At 37.0% G+C, this 26,347-nt stretch overlaps 1 pseudogene; it reads right to left on the minus strand.

Annotated features, from left to right (window-relative positions):
- Positions 1 to 604: 604 nt before the first annotated feature.
- LOC123800986 (glyceraldehyde-3-phosphate dehydrogenase pseudogene) overlaps positions 605 to 26,347 on the minus strand; it is a 37,480-nt pseudogene continuing 11,737 nt past the window's right edge.

A 26,347-nucleotide genomic window follows, 5' to 3' on the forward strand; every position in this document is an offset into this window, starting at 1 on the left:
CTGCATTTCTTCATTCTTGTTGAGGAAAAAAGTAATACTTACTTCTCACATTTTATAAGAATTCATGATAAGGTTGGTGCATTTCCAAGCATAGCACCTAGCTCATGTGGGTGGTAGATGAGCGTTCTTTAACCATGGTTTTGGTGTTTCAGCTTTAGATTTGTAGTTAAGCAAGACCGAGAGGCTGAATAGTGTGAATAATTCTCTTCCTACAATAGTGCCCTTCTTATCCTGCTCACAAGGAAGGAATGCAGTGAAAGTCAATTCCCTTTTGAGGAGTCACGTTGTTTCTCTTTCCTGGGGTGACCAGCATTCCCAGGAGTTGCTCATGTGTCGGGAAGGCAGGTGCACTAAACTCTGGATGCATCCCTGGATGCTGCTTTTGAGACACTAGGATGTAGGCATTATCTGAGGCATAATCACGTGGTAAAGATTCTCCCAGTTCAACCAACCCTAAGGTCCTGCAGAGTCTGCCAAATATAATTGATGGGAACCCTTCCCTTTTGTAACCACTCTATTCTATGCCCTTAGGGACAATACACCTACACCAAGGGTCAGGACCTTATCTTGGACCTTGAAAAGGAGTTCTGGGGATCTAGCACAATCAGATCCACTTGCGATACATGCAAAGCAAGGGCAGTATGGAGTCCTGAACCACCAGGTGGACGTAATTCATCCTACAGCCAACCGAAAACGAAGCTGCAGTAACCACACTAGCTTTCTGTTGCCTTGCACCCTCCCATATACTTTGATCCGCCGCCATGAATGCAGTCTACCAAAATAACAGGAGCCAAGGAGTAACTACATAACACGTCCTAGAGTGTGTCCTTTCCCAAGATCATTATATTGCTTGTATGATTCCAGATTTACTTCCCCCCACCCTCACTCTTTTTATCACCTGTAAGAGTTGAAGCTTGTGAGTATAAGCTGCTCTTTGAAAGAGAATGATAAGGATGTTGTAGGTCATGGAAACTTGGAGTTTCATGAAGTAGTTCAGCAGAGACATCCTACAGACAAAATCCCAGGGCAACAAGAGTGCCTTATAAAACAGAACTATTTTTTAATTGCTTGATTGCCCAAAGAAAGGCTTTGTTCATCTGTATAATACAATAAGTTACTGGCAGTAAATATTCTGTGCAAAGCACAGAATATTGGTTGTGAAGCTATCACTCTACAAAAGGCATTTGTAGTATATTCCTCATAAATCAGAATATGCGGAGTAAATGGAGCAACAGTGAGGAGAACCGGATTCTCATCCTGATTCTGTCACTATGTAACAGCAGACAAGTCATATAATTCATTTTGCCTCCTGTGAAGCAGGAGAACTGGATTAATATTACATGGTCACCAAAATCCTTTACCGAAATAATCGGTTCTGATTTGAGCAAATATAGAAATTGGGAATAGCTAAACTCTTGCACTGTTTTCCTGTCTAGTCACCAAGAAGCAATTCGCCTTCAATTTTTTTAACCACTCACAGCATCCCCAAAGTGTACTCTCAACCTGTGTTATCCAGAAACACAGTAAACTAAATTTTCAACACAGAATGCATGGCTATCCTATAGATGCATTGCACTGGATTTATATATGCCATAAATAATAAAAATAAAGGCAGGCTGATTGTCATTATAAGGGACATTTGCTCAAATGAATAACTCTTGCTTAGAGAATATATTTCTTTTAAATAAAATGCTACTCTACTGCTTGAAAGTGGCAATTTTCAAGAGGTATCAAAATTGTTTCTCTCATCAGTAAGCGGTTTCTTGTTTTTCTTTTGTTTTTGCTTTTACTGAAACTAATATTTCTGCCCAGATTTCTTCTTTTAGCCTGAAAGGTCTAGAGTAGTCTCTAGAGTGGGGCAGGAGCTCCTCAGGTGTGTCCAATGAACTACTGGTGTGTAAAAAAACCCACACCTTTAACTTTAAAAATACTAACAATTACTCTTTCTTAATACTTCATATAGGGATACACACTAGTGACTTGAAAAGTCTCATCCAAGTGTCAGACATTCCCTTCACGCTTGGTGAGCAGGGTCCTGAGGGAGGGTGGAACTGCTGGTACTTTGCTTTTAGCATGCACTGACATATGGCAGTCGTGTGCTCTAGGTTAAATGCACTTGCCCACCATATTATCCAGTTTAAACTCCAAACTGAGTTAGAGAAAAACTTACAGCATGACTTGGAGGAGGCCTTTTATTATCTACAGGATTTTGGGAAAGTGTCTCAGGTTTCTTATCTGTACATTGGGGATAATAATAGTATCTGATACATATACTTTTTGTGAGTATTAAATGTGTATGTATTTGTGTTTGTGTGAGTGCCCTTTAAAAAGTGTTTGGCAAATAGTATGCACAATGATAATGTGTTAGACATTCATTCATTCATTCATTCATTCGTGTTGTTACTACAACATTTCCCAAACTTTGTTCCAATATATTTTTCTGGAAAAGTGTCTGTATAAATTTGAGCAGTGCTGCGTACTCCTCTTTTCTTGGAGATTTGCAAAACAAATTACTATGTTAATAGTTTTGAGACTTCCTGAAGTAGAGGAACCTGTTTGATTTTATTTAATTCTTCATTTTTCAGATGCATTTTGCCCCAGAAGCCATTTTTTTTTTAAAGGGACACATGAATATATCTCAAAATAGAGTTTGGAAAAAAATGCCTTTCTTATCATTTATGTCTTGTTTTAATACTGTTCTGCTACCTATACGTCATGAAGATTAAAGTTCTAATGGGTTGATACCAACCCTCAGTGTCTAAGATCCATGCTCAGAGGACACTCATGTACATGAGTTCTGACTCTGATCATAGCACCTCTCTTTAGGGTAATGGTTCACGGAAATCAAAAATATATCAGGACAAGTCACTCAAATAGTGGTACAGTGGATACCCTAATAAGAAAGAAAGGAAAAAAGAAAAAGGAAGGAAGGAAGGAAGGAAGGAAGGAAGGAAGGAAGGAAGGAAGGAAGAAAGAAAGAAAGAAAGAAAGAAAGAAAGAAAGAAAGAAAGAAAGAAAGAAAGAGAGAGAGAGAGAGAGAGAGAGAGAGAGAAAGAAAGAAAGAAAGAAAGAAAGAAAGAAAGAAAGAAAGAAAGAAAGAAAGAAAAGGAGAGAGGAAGAGAGGAAGAAAGAGAGGAGAGAGGAAAGAAAGAAAGAAAGAAAGAAAGAAAGAAAGAAAGAAAGAAAGAAAGAAAAGAAAAGAAAAGAAAAGAAAGAAGACACTAAAATAATAATGGTGATGATGATGATAGTAGCGGTGGCAGGAGCAGCACAGTGGCTCATTTGGGAGGTGAGGGGGGGATTCTAATCTCATTGGACTCAATTCTTAGGCTGTTAAAATAAACGAACTTACACATCCCCTGACCTCTCTTTTATAGAGCATGAATCAGGTATGAACATTGCTGAACACAAATTTAGCAACAGTCTCTCCAGGGACAGTTTGCAAAATACAGTACACCGCTGTTAACTCTCTCAGAAGAATGAATTTCCATTTCCGTCTCTGGTGCTTAAAGTTAAAGTAAGCCCAGTAGAATCCTCATTCCCCTTCCCTCATGGGAAAGTCACATTTCCTTCCAATCTCCTGTAAAAACTTTTCTAAACAACTGTCGACATTAGCTCGTGAAACTTCTAAACCTTCCGGCAAATAGCAGAGGACATGGGGAAGCTTTCGAACATCCTTATTTAAAATGTCACTGGAATCTTTCCCAGTTCTTTCTGTTCTTTTTTTTGTGTGTGTGGTTTTTTTTTTTTTTTTTTTTGATAACATTCCCTTGGAAATTCACAATGAAAATCATTTTAATATTAGTGTTTCTGAAAAAAATATGTGTAATAGTTGATGTGAAAAACAAAATAAATGAAGAACCTCTTTAAATTGCTTTAAGAAAACTTAATAGCCTTAAATAAACAGAACTATTTCCAGGAATAACAACAATTCTTAGAGGTATTTTTTTTTCTCCTTTTTAAAAAATAAAATAAAGCATAAAACTGTGTTTCATAAATCACCAAGATGTGTAAATAAAAGAAGCTATGTAACTTCCTGGATTAGAAAAAAAAGTCTTTTTAAAACTTAATTTATCTATTTGTAAGAATAGATACAGCATATCTGAAGTATAAATAATTATGAAGTCACAAATAATTTATTCCTCAGAGTGGTGATTTCCAAATTTTGAACAATTTCCAAATTTTCAACACTGTAAATAATATATAATTGAAGACTCTTTTCTTTAAGTTACAGGGATGATGAAAGGTATTTTTCTTCTTAAATGCTGCCATAACTAGTTTATAAATTTGCTCAAGTTAAAAGCCAGAGATTTCATAATTAGATGATTAATGAGTTTGTTTCTTTAGTTCATGGGTCAGATAGGGGTCTGAGTTAAAGATTTCCTAGGGTTTATGAAAAAGAAAATGCATCCTTCCATCTCCTTTTCTGCCTAAGAAAACTTAAGACACCCCTCCCTGTTTCCCAAACACAGTGGTCATTTGGAGATCTGGCTTGGAAAAGGTCAGAGCCTCTTATTTTCCCATAGAGAGCCTTCTGTAAGCTTCCTTCCTGAAACTCAGACCTGATCACATAACTCTCCAGCTGAAATTCAGCCACACCAATACAACCTCTATAACCTTTACAAGTTGACCCTTTCTATATCCAGCTACTGCACAACGTCTCTCCTTCCTCCTGCCACCAACCCCACCACTCCCACCACGCCCACCCTCCCCGCCCCGCCCCACTGTCCCGACTTTACCCTTTCCAAGTACATTCCAAGTTCCTAAACTGACCTTCATCAACTACTATTAAAAACTGTTTTCTAAGCCTGGAATTCCCATCTTCCCTTATGCTCCTCAGCTGTACCTTAAATCCCACTGTGAATCCCACCCACTCTAAGATGCCTTTTGTGATGCCCTTAGTCAGAAATAAACTCTGCTTTCCTTAAACCCCACAGCACCTGTTAGACCACTGGTATACCTTTGATTTTTCCAGGATTCTAGGCTGTTTCATTACCTCCTCTTACCACAGATTCTCTCCCTGGGTCAAGTCACCTATCCTCATAGTATTAGCTACTATTGAAATAAAACGGATTCCAAAATTTACATTTTTAGCTCCAAACATCGAGCTCCTTTCCTCTGAGCATCCCAGTTAAAAGCTGTTCCTTAGGGACACCTGGCTGGCTCAGTCACAGAATGTGCTACTCTTGATCTCGGAGTTGTGGGTTCAACCCCCATGATGGGTGTACAGATTACTTTAAAAAAATAAAACCTTTTACGACACAATAGTGACAAACCCTGCTCCTTGGCCTGCATGCCCTGTATTGAATGTTATTATCTGCCTAGTCACTGGAGCTATATTCCAAAATCACCTTGACTTATGTCTCTTCCTTATCCTTCACATTCAATAGGTGTCCAAGTCTGGTCAAGGTGGCTCCAGTGGCAACAAATGGCTCCAGTATCTGCTACCTTTATTCCACTCCCATGGTCAAACACCAGACTTTGTTCATTTCTTGCCTGGAATATTACACTGAGCTCCTGGCTTGTTTTCTCTTTCCAGTTATCCCTTGTCTGTTTTGCCTTTCACTTATTGTTAGTTATCTTTCTGAAACAACAATGTCACTGAGAAGGTCTATCAAAGACAGGTAGAATTCAAGACCTGGATATACAAGTAAGGTTTTGCAACTAATTGTATATCCTTGGGAGAGATACATATCTCTTTAAGCTTCAGGTTTTTCAAGGGCCAATGGAATAAAAATGGTACCCATCTCATAGGATTTTTGTAATAACTGAGCAGTATAATGCACATAAAGCTTTCAAAACAAAATTCATTCTCAAAAATACGCTGCCAAAATGCTTCAAATATGAGCTCCTATTATACTATTATCATCATTATCCTCACTATCATAATGGCTAAACTCCTCCATGTTGAAAGGGTGAATTATTAACCATCATTAAATAAAAAAAGATCTTTATTAAATAAATAAACTAATAAGAAGCAGGTTGCTTGCAAGTCAATGCCTGCAATTTGGAACATCTGCTCTTAGAACTCATAGTTGAAACTACTATTTATTCTTTGTCCATAGTATTTTAATTTGTTGTTAGTCCCCTCCCAATGGGCTGCACACAAGCCTCTTTTAGCTATACTGATAGCTGCTCCTATGACCTCCAAAGTAAATTCAACACATGTCAAGAACTCTATGTTTTAGGGCCCATCAATTCAAATATAAATTCCAAATTTGATGAAGTGAATTCAACTCTTTTGCTGTGGTGGGGTAAGGACCCTCAGAGCATTTAATGTTTATTACTCTGCTGCCTTAAAAATCTAAGTTCTTCATTACCGTATTCAAAAAGTCAAGACACTTCATGATCTGGCTTCATTGTACGTGTCTAGAGTTATCTCTCTCCAATACCCCAATTACACTCCCCAGTGCAAACACACTTTAACATGTCAGCTATACTTGTAAGATCATGTTTTCTTAACTTAATGTCTTGCCTTATGAGCCTTATGAGCCCAGAATCCTCTTCTTCCCTTGCTTTGCCTAGTAACACATTGTCTTTTTCACCTAGATCCATCTTAAATGTTATTTGTACAATAAAACCATTCCCATGACTGATTTCCCTATCCATCCACAACTTTCTTTTGGACTCTCATGCACCATTTTATTAATCACATACATAAATACATCACATCACAGTGTAGTTAACTTTATGTATCTGAGTGTCCCCTGGGTAGACCATTAGCCTCTTGAGGATCACTAATCTTTGAGCAAATAACGTCTAGGATAGCACCTCGTATATATAGATACTAACTGGATGTTTGTTGAATGAAATAAATACTGTAGTGATGCTTAGTACCTCTTTTATAAATTGACTTGAAGCTACTTCCAACCAAGTTTGCCCAACTAGATTGTCAGTTTCTAGATGGCAAAGACCATATCTTACTCTTTGTATTTCTCAGAGGGCCTATAGCATTTTCACCATAGTGGGTGTTCAACTTATTTAGATTAGTGGCTTAATAGCAATTGTTTTGACAATTTGGGGATGGTTAATTGTCAAAGATTTGAACAGATAAATGGGTATACCCAAGGTGGGTGGTATAAGAATGGTAAAGAAGATAAACGAAATACCTAGTTTCACAATCCACTAACCTGTACAGAGAATGAGGAAACTCTTGGCCCCATCTGGCAGAGTCAGTATACTCCCTTTTTGAGCGTTCAAAACATCTAACTCATGTGCTAGGCCCAGTGAAGGAAATAGGCATAATCTTCCCTTCCTACCTCACCCTCACCCCAGTAATATACCTTTAAAGACCTCAGCACTTCTATTTCTTCATTGGATATACAAGTTAGCAATTCAATTTTACAATACACAGGGTATTTCAAAGTAGTTTAATTCAATTTAATATAGATGGGGGAAAACCAATGACACTGCAAGCAAAGAACGCAGTTTTTACTGAGTTGGGGTTATTTATTAAACAATCTGAAGATCTGGATAAAATTAATGCTCTTCTAAGAAAATGTGAATTAGCAAGATTTATTCAAGGAGAGTGAAATATGAATAGATGGGCAACCACAGAGGCAACTGGAAAAGGTTGCTAAAAATTTATACCTGAAAGAATGTCAGGTACCAGTAGATTTATAGGCTATTCTATCTATACCATAATTATAAGAAATCGTCATTCCTATATTATTGAAACTATTCCAGGGCACACAAAGTGTTCTGGGGAGTAAAGGAATAAAGTTTTTCAATAAATTTTATGAAGATAGCAAAATAGTAATATTCAACTAGACAAAGATGTCTCACAAAAGAAAAACATAGATCAAACTCATTTTTAGATATGAATGCAAAAATCTTCAAAATAATATTAGAGAATTAAATGAGGTGATTGATTAAACCAAATGAATCATTATCACACAAGTTTTCTGCCCAGAATTCAAGATTAGGTCAATGTGTTTTAAAGGACTAGAGCATGTGACTATTTTGATATTTATGAAAAAGGGATTTAGTAAAATTTAATACTCATTTATAATAACAAATTTAATTGAGAGTCAAAAGAAATTTCCTTAATAAAGAGTATATACCTAAACAAATTATAAGTATCAGAATGAAAAAATGAAATCTTAGAAAATTTCCACATAATTAGAAACATATCAAGGATACCATCTACATCCATTTGTTCTTTCAGTGATTATTTGTTAAGTGCCTACTATGTGGCTAGCTCTGGAGATTCAGGGGTGAATTGAAAACCTCTGCCTTCATGGAGCTTACACTCAAGAGAAGAAGACAATAAATAAGAAAAATAAAATGTATATTAGAAAAAAAAATGTATATGAGATAGTGATAAGTACTCCGAAGAAAAATAAAGCCATGAAGGGTTGCAGGAAGTGCTGGAGGGTATAATGGTTACAGTTTTAGAGAAGTGAGACAAAGAAGGCCTTACAGAGAAGGTAGCATTGAAGTAAAGACCTATAGGAAGTGAGGGAAAAGATCACAGATATTTGGAGGAAGAAGCCCTAAGTAGAGTGAAGAAATGAAAGGCCATGAAGAGGAGAAGAGAGGTTGAAGCAGGATGAACTACAGGAGGAGCTGAAAAAGACTGAGCTAGGGAGACAGTGAGGACAGATCATACAGTGAGTGCCTTGTAATTCCTAGAGCGGACTTTGAGGGGAGCTTTTGCAGGGTTTTGAGTGGAGAAGTGACAAGAAATTGGAAGAGAAGCATTCATGTGTTGTACACAGACCACACAGGGTCAAGGGCAGAAGAAATTAGACCATTTGGAAGCCTATTGCAATAGTGCAAGGGAGAGATGGAAATGGTTTGAACTTAGGGTGGTCACAGTGGAAGTATATGTGATCCAATTCTATTTTGGAGGTTGAGCTACAGGATTTCCTAATAGACCAGACGTGTGGTATGAGAGAAAGGAAGGAGTGAAGAACCTCTGCCAGATTCCTGGCCATAGCAACCAAAAAAATAGAGGTACCCTAATTAAAAAAATACAGGTACTTCGAGATAGAAAAGAATGAAAGAGAACCAGGATTGAGAGGAAATACTCAAAGTTTAGTTTTGTACATACTAAGAATGAGATATCTATTAGATTCCATGGGGGAGATATTGAGAAGGTGGTGGAGTATAGGATCATGTGGCTTAGAGGAAAGGTCTCTGTTAGACATATACTTGGGGTCATTGACATGGAGATTGTAGTTAGTCATGAGACTGGGTGAATGACTGAAGGTAAACAGTCCTGGGAGGCATTCTGTTGTTTATTGGTAGAGATGAGGGGAAAGAACAAGCGAAAGAGACTGAGAAGGAGGAGCCAGAGACAGAGGAGGAAAACTAGGACAGTGTGGTGTTTTGTAAACCTAGGAAAGAAATTATTTCAAGAAGCTAAGGAATAATCTGTAGGGTCAAATGTTGCAGATGGGACAAAGAAGAGAAAGTTTGGGAACTGACCACTGGATTCAACAATGTGTTGGTTACTAATGATGTTGACTAGAGCAGTTTGTGGTAGAATGTTGGGTTTAAAGAGAAAATGGGAATAAAAACAATGGAAGTTGTGGGCATAGATAAAAGCAGCTTGCTGAAAAGGGAAGGAAAGAAATGCATTGGTAACTAGAGGGAGAATTTGGGTCCAGAAAGGTTTGCTACTGACAATGACTCAGTTGAGAGGAAAAGTTGTTGAGGCATGGCAAAGGACTTCTAGATCATTTTTCATAAGCAATGAAAGGGATTTAGAAAATAAGAAAAGATGCTGACCCTAGTTGGGAACAGGGACAGATTATTCAAAGAATTGGGAGAAAAGGTAAAGAATGATGGTGCCAGACACAGGTGTGTAGTTTGTAGAAATTTATGGACGTTATACCCTGATTACTTCTCTTGTTTCAAAGAAATATGAAACAAATTACCAGCTGAGAGTGAGGATGGAGAAGTAGTTTTTGTTAAAGTTTGAAGAGAAGGAAAAGTTATGAAAGAATCATCTGGTCTCCTAGGTAATAAAAAGTGAACATTGCTGGGCAGCACTGAGTCTACTGCATGTTAGTAATCATGCATTTTGTGAGACTAGCCAGCAAAGCAAGGATTTATGTTTTTCTCCAGCTCTGTCAGGATGTGCTGGTGCAAAAAAGAGAGTAGGTGAAGGGCTGTATTCAACCATGTTTATGGTTTAGTTCGGTGAGCACAAAAATTGAAAAAGGGGCAAAGGAATTAAAGTTGTATGCAATTGTAACAATTGACCCAGAATTTAAGCTGAGTAAGAAGGAAAATGAATACTAGAGGGACATAGATGTCCTGAATTAAAGTTGACTACAAATTCTTTGCTACTCTGTCTTTTGAGCAGTGGAATTAAACCCCTTCCTCTACCATATTGAATCTGAGCTGGCACAGGTGGTAGAAGTGGAATTCTAGGACTCATGACAGTCCCAGGGCAACTTCCAACCTGTAGTCAGCAACAACTGACTTGGGCGTCCAACCTAGTCGAGTGTAAGATGATCGTGGCCCTAGTCTACCTGCAACTGCATCCAAGACCACAAGTTAGAACTGCCCAGCTGAGCCAAATCTAACCAAAGAATGATGAGAGTGAAATTTTGTTTTAGACCAAAAAATTAGGTATAGTGAGAAGGTGGTGGGATCAATGGATTGTTTATCCCTGTGAGGGTGGAAGGATTGCTGAGGTTGGAGTACTAGAGGAAAAAAAATTGGAAAGGTTATGGCTTCGTAGTTGAATATATGAAATTGACATTACAGAGCATTTCAGTTATTGGAAATGACAAGGTATAGAAAGCACCAACCATAGAAATGTAATACTAGTCACAAATGAAATTTAAAATGTTCTAGGAGCCACATTTCAAAAAGTTAAAAAAAAAAAAAAGTATTTACCTGTATAACACATTTTAATTTGGACTAGCCACATTTCAAGTGTTTAATAGCCACATGTGGCTAGTGGCTATTATGTTGCACGGTATAGGCCTAGAATAAGACCTCGGGGACTAGGTGGCTGAGTAGGGTAGAAGCAATAGATTAGACAAATCGAAAATTATGAAAAAAGTAACTTTGGAGAGAGAATGGGATGTAAATATCCTATTAACAACAGCAGGAAAAATTGGTCATTAACCTAATAAAAATATATAAAATCTATATGAAGAAAACTATAAAAGTATATTAAAATATTCTAAAAGTAGATTTTTTTAAGAAATGAAGCTACTGTACTTATGAATGAGAAAACTAAATATTTTTAAACATGTTTTCTTCATGAAATATTTGTCAATTTCTTTCCATCCTGATAAAAATGTCATTTTGTTAGAGTTTTGTGCATTAATCCTAATATGTACACAAAATTAACAAAAAAAAGTTTTGACACAGCATGTAATGAGAGGAATTTGCTTTGCCAGATATAAATTATGCCATATAAATAAGATAATTAACTCTGCTGATATTAGTGCAGTAATAAAGACAAGGTCAACAAAGCAGAACAGAATACAAAAATAGGCCATGCATGTATGAGTATTTATACTATATACATGGGAAGAAAAACAACAACAACAAGCCCCTCTTCCTCTATCCTCTTAGGTTCAATAACTACGGCCTGTAAATTAAACTGACAAAAGACAGATGAAGAGGGGAAAAAGTATACAGATTTTATTTGATGGTAGTATTTTAATTATTACATTGATGGAGGCCTTCACAGGAAAGAAGTGAAGACCCAAAGAGGCTTATATACCATTTTAATAAAGGGTGATAAATTTGTGCAGAAGATAAAGCAAAGGGGGTTTGGGCTTGAAGGGGTGGTAAATTATGGGAAGGTAAACTCATAGGGCGAACTAAAAGAACATAAGAGTTATTTTAGTAAGGTTTATTTGTGCAGACCCATCTCAGTGATTCTTCTGTATCTCCAGTGATAATGGTTGTGTTTCCTCCTCCTGGTAGGGAAAGAGGAGGGGGTAAACCTTTACAAAGGGAAGTCTGTGCCCTAGTTTAGGCAGATACAGTCAGAGCTCATTTTTATTGCACTTCACAGATATGGTGTTTGGTTGTTTTTTGTTTGTTTGTTTTGTTTTGTTTTACCAAATGAAGGTTTGTGGCAATTGTGCATTGAGCAAGTCTACTGGCGCCATTTTCCAACAGTGTTTGTACACTTTGTATCTCTGTATCACATTTCGGTAATTCTCACAATATTTCAACATTCTCATTACTGTTATATTTGTTATGGTGACTTGTGATCAGTGATCTTTAATGCTATTATTGTAATTGTTTTAGGATGCCATGAACCACACCACGTAAGACAGCAAACCTAATCAATAAACGTTGTGTATATCCTGACTGGTTCACCAATTGGCCATTCCCTCATCTCTCTCCCTCCCCATTCCCCAAGAGACAACAATATTGAACTTAGGCCAGTTAATAACAATGCAATGACTTTTAAGAGTTCAAGTGAAAGGAAGAATCCCACATCTCTCACTTTAAATCCAAAGCTAGAAATGATTAAACTTAGTGAAAAAGGCATGTTGAAAGCTGAGATAGGCCAAAAGGTAGGCCCCTTTTGCCAAATAGTTAGCCGAGTTGTAAACATAGAGGAAAAGTTCTTAAAGGAAATTAAAAGTGCTACTCCAGTGAACACACAGATGATAAGAGAGCAAAACCGCCTTATTGCTGATATGGAGAAAACTAGTGGTCTGGACAGATCAAACCAGCCACAACATTTCCTTAAACCAAAGCAATAGACTTTATCTACACAAAACAAGACAAACAAACATGTACACCTTAACATACCAACAGCAACCAAGAAATGTTACTGTGGCATGGTGAGAGAAGGCCCTGTGCAATGCCAGCAAGACCCAGGGGGAATTAAACCAGCAGAATCCAGTAAATGGGGACAGCACACTGGAACTGGGGAAAGGGATTCCAAACATCTCGGGAATTTCACACTGAACCAAGAGTGAGGGGCTCGAGCTCCAGATGGAATCATCTACCAGCTCAAGCTGACCTACTAAGCCCTGGGCTGGAAAGCAAATTAGATCAGGAGCTCAACCCAAAAGGAACAGAGCTCAGAACTGAAAGAGAATTTACCCACAGCCCTTAAAACAAAGACAGTGAACTTAAAGGGTTTGCAGGGTACCACACCTGTGTTTCTCATGTCCCAGAAGCCACCAGAAGTCTCTATCGGTCCCACTGTTGCCACCAAATCTATTAAACATACATTGAACTGAGTAAATTTAGAGATCAAATTGGCTTTATTCAACAATTCATAAATTGGGGAGCATCTCATCTAGTACAAGAAAAGAGCTCTGCCAAGCTGTAGAAAAGGAAAGGTTTTTAAAGGTGGAAAGGGATGGAAAAAGAATGCATTGTTTCAGGCAAAGTCACCTTGCTAAGGGGCATGGAAGGGCTCTATCAGGCAGGTTAGCTCACTAGCGCTGATCAGGTAATTCATGTGCACTGGTTAAAGGTTATATTCCCGTGGGTTTGAAACTACAGTTAGGCTAGGTATTATGTCTTGGTTTGCTGACGTGGGGTTTAGCACAAGTGACTCCACTTTGGATCTGCTGTCTCCTTTTTAACATGTGGTATTCTTAAACTTCTAAATATTCATTTAAGCACTAATACTGTAAACAGTATGAGAAAGGGAAGACCAAAAATTGCATCTATCTTGAGAAATAAGAGGAAAAGAGGAACAAAGTCATGCATTGGCTTTACTTAGAAGTGTCATAAAACAAAACTGTCAAAATGTTTTGTGGTCTCACTTCCCCTTCTATGAAATGGAAACATTGTGGATATAATTCCACAACACATGTAATGACTCAGTCCATGCATGCCCACCACCCTACACATGTGCCCATCTCCTAGCCACCCCTGCTCAATACCATCATATAAATGCCCACTTTAAATATAAATGACCATTCTGGATTTACAAACCCTCTCTCTGCTTTAAGGACACGTATCTTCTTCTGCAATTATAACTTGTTTGTCTAAACTAGTCTTACCCAAAACTGAAGAGATGAGCACGTGTCTGGTTGCAGGGCACACAACACAAATTAAAGGTATTTAATAAATAATTATAGTACACAATTTATGATCTTTATCAGCATTAAAGCAAAGATGGGTCTCTCCAAATTAGGAAATACACTCTTAAATAAAACAAACAAATAAAAATTAGCTCTAAGTGATAATGTGCTGTTGTAGAGCCTGAGTTTATTTGTTAAGCTATGCACTTACTTCGGGGTCCCTTGATTGTTTTCTAATAAGACTCCAAGACAGCTTCCAACTCTCTAGCTCTGCTTCTAACTGCTGAGGTAACATCATGCTTAAACACTTACACTTCAGTTTGAGAATGTGTATGCACATTGCTGGTTGCCTCTCTTAAAGTATTGATTTCGGGACAAACACATTTTGGGGTATCCAAAGCTTTGCAATCTAGGAAAGACTTGCTCGGCCATCGATCTCATAATTATTACAAAAAGCTGTGGCGAGTCTCCTCCGTTGATTGCTAGATAAGGTAGAGCTAATTAGAAAATAAGATTCAAGCTTCCAGCCAAACTCACCTCCCAAGTCAAAACCCAGCCAAGTGTAAATGCAGTAAAACATGATTTGCATTGAGCTGAAAGTAGTGACCAAAGGGTGGGGGGGGCAAGGGAAGGAAATGCACTAGTCAGCTAATGTGGACCTCTTTTTTTTTTTAATAAAAAGTCAGCTACTAAATTATTCAATGTCACAGGCTCGCTACCGTTTTTGTTTTTGCTTTTTGTCAGACATAAGGCCCTAGTGAAACCAATATCTAATTTTATCATTATACCTTATAAAAGGAAACTCGATACCTTTTTTTTTTTTTTTAACCCGGGAACTCTTGATTGCAAAGCTCTATTATTTGGTGAGGGGTAGTTTCTAGAAGGCAAAGAGTTAAAGACGTCACTTTAAATGACAAAAGCTAAACACTTTACCCCACTTTCAGTCTCTCATCTATTCATCCTTTTCATTGTGTACGATTTCAGCTTTCTAAGCTCTTCAACTACCTGCCCCTAATTTGTATTCCCAGGGAGAGGCCTGGCTGGTTATTTTGCATTTGTGTGCTAATGTTGCGGAGCTTCCTTCCCTGGGGGAGGGGAGAGGAGGAAACCGCAGAGCTGGATGGGGGTGGAAGAGAAGGTGCAGGCTTGGCCCAGGGAGGCATGCTGAATTTTAACCTTGAATGCCTCGTACAGAGCTCCTAACAAAGTCTTCCCGATTTTGAGAAATAGCACACCGTATTCAAGTCCTGTGTATACACACACTGGAACGAAATGTGAGCCAAAAGTGAAATATGGATTTGGAAAATTATTTAGTTATTATAATAATAACTCAAGGATAATAATGGGCAAGACCTTTCAAGCATATCGACGCTTCAGGAGAACTTTTATAAGTCACGAAAGAGATAGACTTCACTGTTCTTGGTGGGAAAAAAGGAAAGAAGGAGAATGGCAAATATTTCATCAAAATAAAGGCAGAGCATTTTTTTCTGAATTATTAATAGACTATGGAAAACAAAATGTTGACAGAAAATCATTTTAATTAAAATCATATCAGACATTTTTGGAGTTTACAAATATTAATGCCCTAATTTATTTCAACCCACGGTTTCATTGTTTCTGAGGGCACATCGGTTAGACTAAATGAATTAAATACTTCTGATCTGCTATTTGTAAAGCAAAATAACAGTGTACTCTCATATTTGTAATGGAGTAAATAGCAGTGCAAAAAGACAGCTCCATAATGAATAATTAGTACATGTATTCTAGCTTTTAATTAACTAAAGGGGGTGCCGAAACACCCACTGGAGAAGTGGCTGTGACCCACGATGGAAGTGTACTTACTAACCAGCAAGTTAGGGGAAATTTTCATTTTTCTACCAGCTTTATCCAAATTCAGAATTCTAATAAAGGCATAGAGTACCACTGCCTTTGCCCGATCAGTATTGTTAGAGGTCGTTTTGTGTACCTTTTTTGTAAGAGAGTAAATCATATCATTCAACATAAAAACAAATTTAAGATGCAATCCTGACAATGTTATCTGAGGGAAACTGCAAAAGAATCTTGGGGGAAAAAAGCCATTAGTTACAGGATATCACAAATCAGCGAACAGAATTCTGGGGGTACAGATCAGAAACCAGAGATCAGTGTTCAAACTTGGCGTCTAACAGAGGATCCTCAAATAATCGTCTGACTCTGTGACTTGGCCTTGAACTCTCTGTCTCAGTGCTTTTATTTCTCACATTAGGTTAACTGTAAAAGGTAGAATAACAAAAATGTTTTAAAAAAATTTAAATAGCTTAAAAAATATCAAAAAGGGGGAATATTGTCTTTCTTCTACTAGTACAAATAGTTATTGGTTGATTTACTTCCATGTTCTCTGTAGTTTTACTGATTTAACATAGTAATATTTACCCTCCATGCTGTGTTCATTTTCATCCTGGGAACACACTTAATGGACTAATCTTGCAATCCCAGCGAGTTATACGTGACAAATACAGGAATTCACAAAAAATTAAAACAAATAATGCTTAGGTCTCAAGTTTCTGGTTAACCTGACAAACATAGTTGTCAAAAACACAAGAAAGAAATGTGTTACTTCTCTGATCATCCTAGCGTGCCCTGGGATGAGAGGCTATGCAAAACTCTAAAATGGATTTTCCCCGTCAGATCAAGCCAAGTATCTGCCATTTGGTCCTTTCCTCCACTGAATCAACTAAAAACTGACCAATCTCTTCATTCGTTATGTATTCCATTATTTATTCAGTAAATACTTGTTAACGCATTTTTGCCAGACACTATGTCAGGAAGATCTATAATTTTATGGCATTGCAAACAAGTAGAAAAGGCACATGTGTCATACTATTACAGACTAAGTAATAAGCAACCCAGCAGGTGTGTGCCCAAGAAACTATGGAAGTTTACAGGATAGATAAGGAAAGAGCAAAAACAAAACAAAGCAAGACTCTGGAGGTAACAGAAAAAGTTTGACAAAGAACATTCTGCAGCTAGCAGCCCAGACATTCCAATATGCAAATTCTGATTCCTGGGAACGTACAATCTCCCAAGAATAAAGATATAAGACAAATGAGCAAGGATATAGATAACTGTTTTCATCAGAGTAATTGTTAGATTTGTAGGTGACCGTCTTAGAAACAATTTGAATCACTTGAAGTGCTTTCATGAAATGAGCTATTTTCTAACGCCTCTTTTGGTTGGCATTGAACTAACACAACAAAGTTTGTTCCCATGTACGTCTAAAGCCTCATCCTCAAGAGAATATGGCTATCAGAGAGTGTTTATGGTAATAATCATGGATCCTCAAACCACATGTTGAAGTTACTGTCCTTTAACGAGGAGAAAAACACTTATGTGAATATTTTAAATTACAATTTGAGGTATATTAATAAATAGAACAACCATGTGCAATGCTTTTTTGTCCACTTTTCTATCCCCGTAGCAAGGTTCCATCTTACATTAACTTTGTTACACAAATATAGTGACCTTTCAAATACATTCCCACTTCTTTTCTCTTTCCCACTATCTTCTATCCTTCTCACTGCTACCTGCGTTATCTTTAAAAATAACAAAAACAACAGTCTCCTCTTCCCAGGACCTCAGTGGGATCCCTGCTTTTTATAAAATCAATCCCCTTGCACTGATGAGCCTTCCCAGCCTTAATCCACCTGTCTCCCAGCCACCTCCTGGAAGATCAAGTCCTGTCCTCACTGATAATCCCTTTTCTTTCATGACTTTGAACAAGTGCTTTTCCTCACTGAAAATGCAGCTCCCTACATTTTCCCCTCTATCATGTCACTTCTACGAGGCTTTCCCTAACTCCCTCGCCTAGTTAGTTGTGGTTTCCTCATACTTCAAACACAACGCTATCAGAAAATTAATTTACAGGATTGCCAATACTTGCTTACACGTGTGAGATTAAAAACAACAAAAACCAGAACCTATTATCCCATCTTTTTTTCCAGGTTCCAAGCACAGAGATTTAAAAGCTCTTGGAATTTTTTGAGTATAGGAATGACATTTGTTATTCATAAGGAGCCCCTTTCACCATATCTGAATATATGTTAATGAAGTGATTCAAGGTGGGCCTTTAGTTTTAAGGGAGGGGCTGACCACACCAGAAAGACCAAGTAAGTGATTCAAATACTGGAACCCACAGCCTTACCTTGAAACTCCAGGGAGAGGAGAGGGAATGGAGATTGAATTCAATCATGTGGCTGGTGACTTGATCAATCATACCTAATGAAACCTCGATAAAAACCCTGGGCGTCCAAACTTAGTACAGCTTCCTGCTTGGTGAACACATGGATGCACTATGAGTGTGCCACACTGTTTACAAATACAACACATGGATGCACTATGAGTGTGCCATGATCCTGCCGCACTGTTTACCATAGCAGCTGCACTAGTTCACGTTCCCACTAGCAACACGCATGGCTCCAATTGCTCCACATCCTTGCCAAGACTTGTTGCTGTTGTTGTTGTTGTTATTATTATTGTTATTATTATTATTTTAATCATAGCCATTCTAGCAGGTGTGAAAAGGTATCTCATTGTAGTTTTGATTTGCATTTCCTTAATGATTACTGGTGTTGATCATCCTTGCATGTGCTCATTGGCCTTTTGTATATCTTCTTTAGAAATTGCCTATTCGAATTATTTGCCCATTTTCAAATTGGGTTGTCTTTTTGTTATTGAATTGTGGGAATTCTTTATATAGTCTAGATATGAAACCCTTATATTTTCTACCTTTCCATGGGTGACCTTTTTTTTTTTTTTTTAAAAGATTTTATTTTTTTATTTGAGAGCGAGAGAGAGAGCATGAGCTGGATGAAGGGGCAGAGGGAGAAGCAGACTCTGCTAAGCAGGGAGCCCAATGTGGGGCTCAATCCCAGGACCCTGGGATCATAATCTGAGCTGAAGGCAGATGCCTAACCAACTGAGCCACCCGGGCGCCCCCATGGGTGATCTTTGAACTCTCTTGTCATGTGAACATTTGGTGTTATGTTTAAGAAACTATTACCAAATCCAAGGCCAAAAAGATTTGTACCAATGTTTTCTTTTAAGAGTTTTGCAATTTTAGTTCTTAAATTTGTTTCTAATTCATTTTGAGTTCATTTTTTTTTAATATGGTATAAGGATCCAACTTCTTTTTAAATTTTTTTTCAGGTAGATATCCAGTTTTCCCAGCACCATTTGTTGAAAGTATTGTTCTTTCCCCATTAAGTTGTCATCATTGTTGAAAATCAATTGATAATTGAAATGAGGGGCTAATTTCTGGGCTCTCAATTCTATTCTATTGGTCTGTTTATCCTTAAGCCATTACCATACCATTTTGATTACTATAGTTTGTAGTAAGTTTAAAAATTGGGAAATGTGAGCTCTTCAACTTTATTCTTTTGTTTTCAAGATTGTTTTGACTATTCTGAGTCTGTTGAAATTCCACATGAATTTTAGGATGTATTTTTCCATTTCTGCAAAAACAGCACTGGGATTTTGATAGGTATTGTACCGAGTTTGTATATTTCTTTGGATAATATTCTCATCTTAACAATACTAAGCCTTCTAATCCATTAAACACTAGATGTCTTTCCATTTATGTATATTCACTTTAATTTCTTTCACTAATGTTTTATAGTTTTCAGTGTACTAATCTTTTTTTTTTTTTTTTTTTTAAGATTTTCTTTATTTATTTGACAGAGAGAGACAGCCAGCAAGAGAGGGAACACAGGCAGGGAGAGTGGGAGAGGAAGAAGCAGGCTCCCAGCAGAGGAGCCTGATGTGGGGCTCGTTCCCAGAACGCTGGGATCACGCCCTGAGCTGAAGGCAGACGCTTAACAACTGAGCCACCCAGGCGCCCCTCAGTGTACTAGTCTTGATCCCTGTTGGTTAAATTTATTCCTGAGTATTTTATTCTTTTTTGATGTTATTGTATATGGAATGTTTTCAAAATTTTTCTTTTTGGATTGTTCACTGCTGGTTTATAGAAATGCAAAGGATTTTGCATTTGATTTTGTATCCTTTAACTTTGCTGAATTTATTAGCTTCACTTTTTTTTGGTGTGTGGATTCTTTGGGTTTTCCAAAAGTAAGATTAAGTCATCTACACACAAAAATACTTTTGCTTCCTTTTCAATTTGCAGGTCTTTCACTTATTTTTCTTGCCTTATTGTTCTGGTAGGTGTATAATTTTAAGAATAATTGTTATATCTTCTTGATGGCTTGTATCTTTTATCAGTATATAATGTCATTCTTTATCGCTTAAGTTTTTTTTTTTTTTAAGTAATCTCTACACACAATGAGGGGCTTGAACTTACAACCCTGAGATCAAGAGTTGCATGCTCTATCAACCGAGGCAGCCAGGTGTCCCATTTGTCTCTTAATCTTTTTGATTTATTTTTTTTTAAGATTTTATTTATTTATTCGACAGAGATAGAGACAGCCAGTGAGAGAGGGAACACAAGCAGGGGGAGTGGGAGAGGAAGAAGCAGGCTCATAGCGGAGGAGCCTGATGCGGGGCTCGATCCCATAACGCTGGGATCACGCCCTGAGCCAAAGGCAGATGCTTAACCACTGTGCCACCCAGGCGCCCCAATCTTTTTGATTTAAAGTCTGTTTTGCCTGATAATAATATAGCAACCCCTACTCTGCTTTGGTTACTATATGCATGAAATACTTTTTTACATTTTTTTTTCCTTTTGAAAATTTATTTTTTATAATTTAAAAATTTTGGGGGCACCTGGTGGCTCAGTCATTAAGCGTCTGCCTTCAGCTCAGGTCATGATCGCAACGTTCTGGGACTGAGCCTGCATTGGGCTCCCTGCTCAGCGGGAAGACTGCTTCTCCCTCTCCCACTCCCCTTGCTTGTGTTCCCTCTCTTGCTGCCTCTCTCTCTGTCAAATAAAGAAATAAAATCTTAAAAAAAATTAAATAAAAATAAAAAAATTTAAGTAAGCTCTGTGCCTAAAGTGGGGCTTGAACTCATGACCCTGAGATCAAGAGTCCCACGCTCCACTGACTGAGTCAGCCAGGTGCCCCTCTTTTACTTTCAGCCTCTTTGTGTCTTTGTATCTAAAGTGAGTCTCTTAGAAATAGAAAATCTTTTTTTAAATAAAATATTCTGCCAATTTCTGTCTTTTAATTGGAGAGCTTAACCTATGTACATCTAAAGTAATTTCCTGATAAGGAAGGGCTTACTTCTACCATTTAGTTCTTCATCTTCTGTATATGTGTTTTTTAATTCAATTCCTCTATTAATGACTTTTTTGTGGTTAATTTTTTGTAATGTGTCATTTTATTCTTTTCCTTTGTTTTCTGTTTTTTGTTGTTATTTTCTTAGTGATTACCTTGGGAATTACAATTAACATCTTAAATTTATAACAATCTATTTTGACTAATACCAACTTAGTTTCAATAGTATGAAACACTCTAACCTTACATGTCTCTGCCCACTCCCTTTATATTATTATTGTAACAGATTACATGTTACTATGTTGTGTGGCTGTTTATAATCATTTATAATCATTGTTTTACACATTTGGCTTTTAAGTCATAAAAGAAAAAAGAGAAGTCACAAACCAAAAATAAAGTGATATAGGCTTTTATATTTATCCATCTAGCTATCTTTATCACTGTTCTTTATTTTGTCACATAGCTTCTAGTTATTGTCCTCTATCCTTTCATTTCAGCCTGAAAGACTCCCTTTAGCATTTCTTTTAGGGCAGTCCACTGGTAATAAACTCCCTTAATTTGTTTATCTGAGAATGTCTTAATTTCTCCTTTATTCTTGAAGGATAGTATTGCCAGATACGGAATTCTCAGTTAGTGGTGTATTTTCTTTCAGTAGTTTAAGTAATGTTATTACACTGTTTTATGGCCTCCATGATTTCTGATGGAAAATCAGCTGCTAATTTTATTTATGATCCCTTGTACATGATGAATCCCTTTTCTCTTGCCACTTTCAAGATTCTCTTTTTGGTTCTGTCTTTTAACAGTTTGGCTATAATTGATGTCTTGATGTGGATCTCTTTGAATTTAATCCTGTTCAGAATTTGTTCAGTTTTTTGAATGCATAGATGAATGTCTTGTATCACATTTGAGAAGTTTCAGTTTTTATTTCTTCAAATATTTTTTCTTCCTGTCTTTCTTTTCTCCTTCTAAGACTTTCATGATGCATATGTTGGCATATTTGATTGTGTCCTACAGGTTTTGTTCATTTTTCTTTATTCTTTTTCCTTTCTGACTCCTCAGACTGGATAATTTCAATTTCCTTATCTTCAAGTTTTCTTCTGCTTGTTCATATCTCCTGTCAAACCTCTCTAGTGGATTTTTTATTTCAGCTATTGTACTTTTCTGCTCCAGAATATCTCTTTGGTTTCATCTTATAATTTCTATCTCTTTATTGACATTCTCCATTTGTTTATACATTGTTTTCCTGATTTTCTGCAGTTCTTTGTCCATGCCTTCCTTTAAATTAAGCATATTTAAGACAGTTGACTAGACTAGTCTTTGACTAGTAATTCCAATATCTGAGCTTTCTCAGGGATAGTTTCTGTCAAATTGTATTATATTATAATTATAATTATTATTACTATTATTGTGAATGAGCCATGTTTTCTTGTTTATTTGTACACACTGTAATTTTTTGTTGAGGACTGGACAGATTGAGTATTATAATGTGGTAAGTCTGGAAATCAAATTCTCTTCCTCCTCAGCGATTACTTTTGCTCCTTGTTAAGGGCTGTGGTTGTCCATTTGTACAGTGACTCTTCTTATTTTTGCAAGGTTTGTATTCCTTGTTATGTGACCACAGAATGAATGAATATATATATAAATTATATATATAAAATCTTCCAGTAGAATCAGTTGCCAGATACTTCACTGCAGTCCGAGGGGACAAAACAAATATAAGTATCTGGACTTGTCCCTCAGGGAACTGCCAGATCTTCTAAAACATATAATCCTAAATATGTGAAAGATAATGTCCTTACTGCCCACTTTAGAATTGGTCAGTTGCTCTGGGCTACCATCCCCTTGTCTGAGCGGGGCTGAGGAATGAGGGAGATAGCTGGTTCATAAAGTCATTCTCTACCAAAGTTCAACAGCTTCTCCCTTTATCAAGTACTCCTCTGGTTGTAGTGTCTGATCATGTTCCCAAGTCTCAAAATAAGTGATCCCAATAGGTTTTTGTTTCCAGTCTAATTTATTATTCTTTTGGTGACGGGATTAACCTTTGGGGCTTCCTGGTTTGCTATTTTTCATGACATTGCTCAATGTATAGCATCTTAAATGTGCGTTTTACCATAATCTTAGGGTGAGTAGATCAATTTAATTGGTATATATGGTGTGTGTTTTTGTGTATGTGTTTCCGTGTGTGAATTTCCCCAAATACCTTACCTTTTAAATTTCTAACACTTTAAAAAAAGATTATTTTTAAGTAAACTCTACACCCATCATGGGGCTTGAACTCACAATCCCAAGATCAAGAGTCATATGCTCTACTGACTGAGCCAGCCAGGTAACCCCTCACACTTTTTATAGACCAATTCATCTGAGAATCTTCAAATCTGTAAGTTTTAGTAAAATTTACAATAAATTCTTCTTGTAAACATTGAGTGTTATTAATTTGCTTAACCATTATTGAAAGAAGTCATTTAACTGGATAGTATAGATATATTTCCTTTTATAAATCTTTCTTCATAAGTAGAAACAATAAGCTTTGTCATCATTTTAGTTTGGTTATACTGTGGTTTGAAGCAGTCAAACTGTTAATGCAGTTAAAATATACGTCAATCTTTATACTGATGCAGGCTAAAGGATTTCCTGTTTAGCACTCATTACCTATGCGATCTTATCAGCTACCTGTGGGAATTTTGTAGTGAGTACCAGATTTATTCATTTCTAGATAGCTATAAACAGATGTATCTGGTTTAGAACTGTATATGTGTATTGAAAGCATATAACAGATTTTGATAGATTGGGGGCTAGAGTTAACAAATTTTTATTCAGTACTGTTTGTGTGTTAAAGCAAAAATATGCCAATGTTTGGCTTATTGTGCCCTTAGACCTTGGGGAGATGATCTTATGTGCTTTAATGTGTGATGTGGAAGGAACAGAGGCAGATATGAAGAAAAAATCTGTCTTATAATCATAAACAGGATTGGGCTCAGGTGTTTTAGCAAATGAGAAAGAAGTGGCTTTGAAATTATAATGACTCACATGTCACCCTGGTGAAAATTCTTATACCTCATTGCAGCATGTGTTGGAGGACAAAATAGGATATATATATATTTACATGTAAACCAATAGTTTGGTTATAAAGCCCTTATTATTTGTTTGCACTATGATAAGGACTGAAAGAAGTTTCATTTTATAGCTCCTGCTGTTAACTCATTTACTCAATTATTCAATCATTCATTAAAAATTTATTAAGAGCCTATTGTGTTTCAGGCATTAGGGATACAAAGATGAATACAATATGGTCCTTGAAACTTCTAAATTAGTTGGGAGCACAAAGTGGCACAAATGAAACAATTAGCTAATATGAGAGTATTGAAGCCTGACTTAGAAGTTGTGCCTTTTATGTGTGAGCTAGAGCTTAACGCCAAAGGAATCTATCCTTTATATAGGCAAAGCCTGAGCCATTTATAAATGACTAAAAGAGGTGAATGCTTCAGCATTTTCTAGAAAAAATAAAATGAAATCTGTCTTGCTCATTAAGCCTAAATTTGCCTGATGCCTTATAGAAGCTACGCAAAGAGAAAGGTCTCATACCCTGGAAAAGACAGGTGACTGAACAGGATGGAATCACTGGGAACAGAATTCTCTGACTTGGTTATTTTCATTAGGGTATCTCTGAAATCAGGGGAAAATAAGTTACTTAATCCTCTCTGTCTTTTCCTGGGCAAGTAGATTCAGTAGCAGCTGTTACTCATCATGCCAGGTGCAAATATCTATAAATGAAATTATTATACAAGTGTCATGACTTTGTTCTTCTCCTTGTTCATGTGAGTGCATAAGAACCAGGCTCTAGTGTGAAGAAGGCTTCCCAAAGGAGAAAGGCTTGATGAGAATGTGGGAAACCAAGCAGGGTGAGCAAGGTGTTCACCTGTGTGGTAGCCTGGTATCAGTGTTACTGCCCAGGAAGAGTTTCAAATTGGGCTAGCCAGCTTGTTTACCTCCAGTAGGGTGATGATAGCATCTACATGGTGATGGTAGTTGGGTGGGGGTGGGGGTGGGAGTGGGGAGGATGGTCAGCTTGGTGTAAGGTGTAGAGTCCAAGCAAAGTAACGAAATTTTCCATATGGAGAAAAGTCCTGATGTGGTTTTGGAGCTGAAGCAGGTGAGGAGAGCTTCTACATTGGGGGTGTTCCAGAGGGGGTATTATACCATAACAGGGGTTATAGTGATGATAGGATTTTTGTTTCATACATATGGATAAAGTGAGATAGGTTCTTACTTTCTGACAAGGAAGTTACAAATAATGAAAGGGGAAAATTACAATTAACCCTGTGATGTTGGATTGGAATAGGAGGTATTGGTATGGACTCATGGATTTCAATGTAGAGAGATATATAGAGAAATAAAAATTGATGTTAATGTGTATATATATACATACATATATTCCCTAGTTCTGTGAAAGGACTTGAGGATAATATCCCACTAGCAATACATACATCTAGCACCAAACTCTGGGCTTCTAAATATCATTCTCTACACAAAGAAACCAGAGAGCTGTGAAGAAATAGCTGATTCTAAGACCTTTTTTTCAGAAAGCAATTATACCAGAAAGTAAGGAAGTGATAAAAAAATAATAATAATACATCAGATGAAAGGATACGGAAGCTAGCCTTCACGGCCTCCCATTGGCCAAAATAAAGATAAAAATACACATTGATAGTAATGGATTATAAGTCATTGAATAAAGTAGAAATGTATGAGATGATACTGATATAATAAATGAATAAACTGAGAAGTGAATGAGGAATAGGATATTTCCTACCTTGTAATAATCTTCCCCACAAAATACTTTTAATTGTAAAGGAACAAAAATAAACTTATAGCAGGAAAATCCGTCAGATACCATCTTTTTTTTTTTTTTTTTTTTTTAAGATTTTATTTATTTGACAGAGATAGAGACAGCCAGCGAGAGAGGGAACACAAGCAGGGGGAGTGGGAAAGGAAGAAGTAGGCTCATAGCGGAGGAGCCTGATGTGGGGCTCGATCCCATAACACCGGGATCTCGCCCTAAGCTGAAGGCAGACGCTTAACGACTGCGCCACCCAGGCGCCCCCGTCAGATACCATCTTTTTTTTTTTTTTTATTAATAATGATTTTTTATTATATTATGTTAGTCAC

The sequence above is a fragment of the Ursus americanus genome, chromosome 10 (genome assembly GCF_024610735.1).
Source record: "Ursus americanus isolate L20-20 chromosome 10, mUrsAme1.1.p, whole genome shotgun sequence".
NCBI lineage: Eukaryota > Metazoa > Chordata > Mammalia > Carnivora > Ursidae > Ursus > Ursus americanus.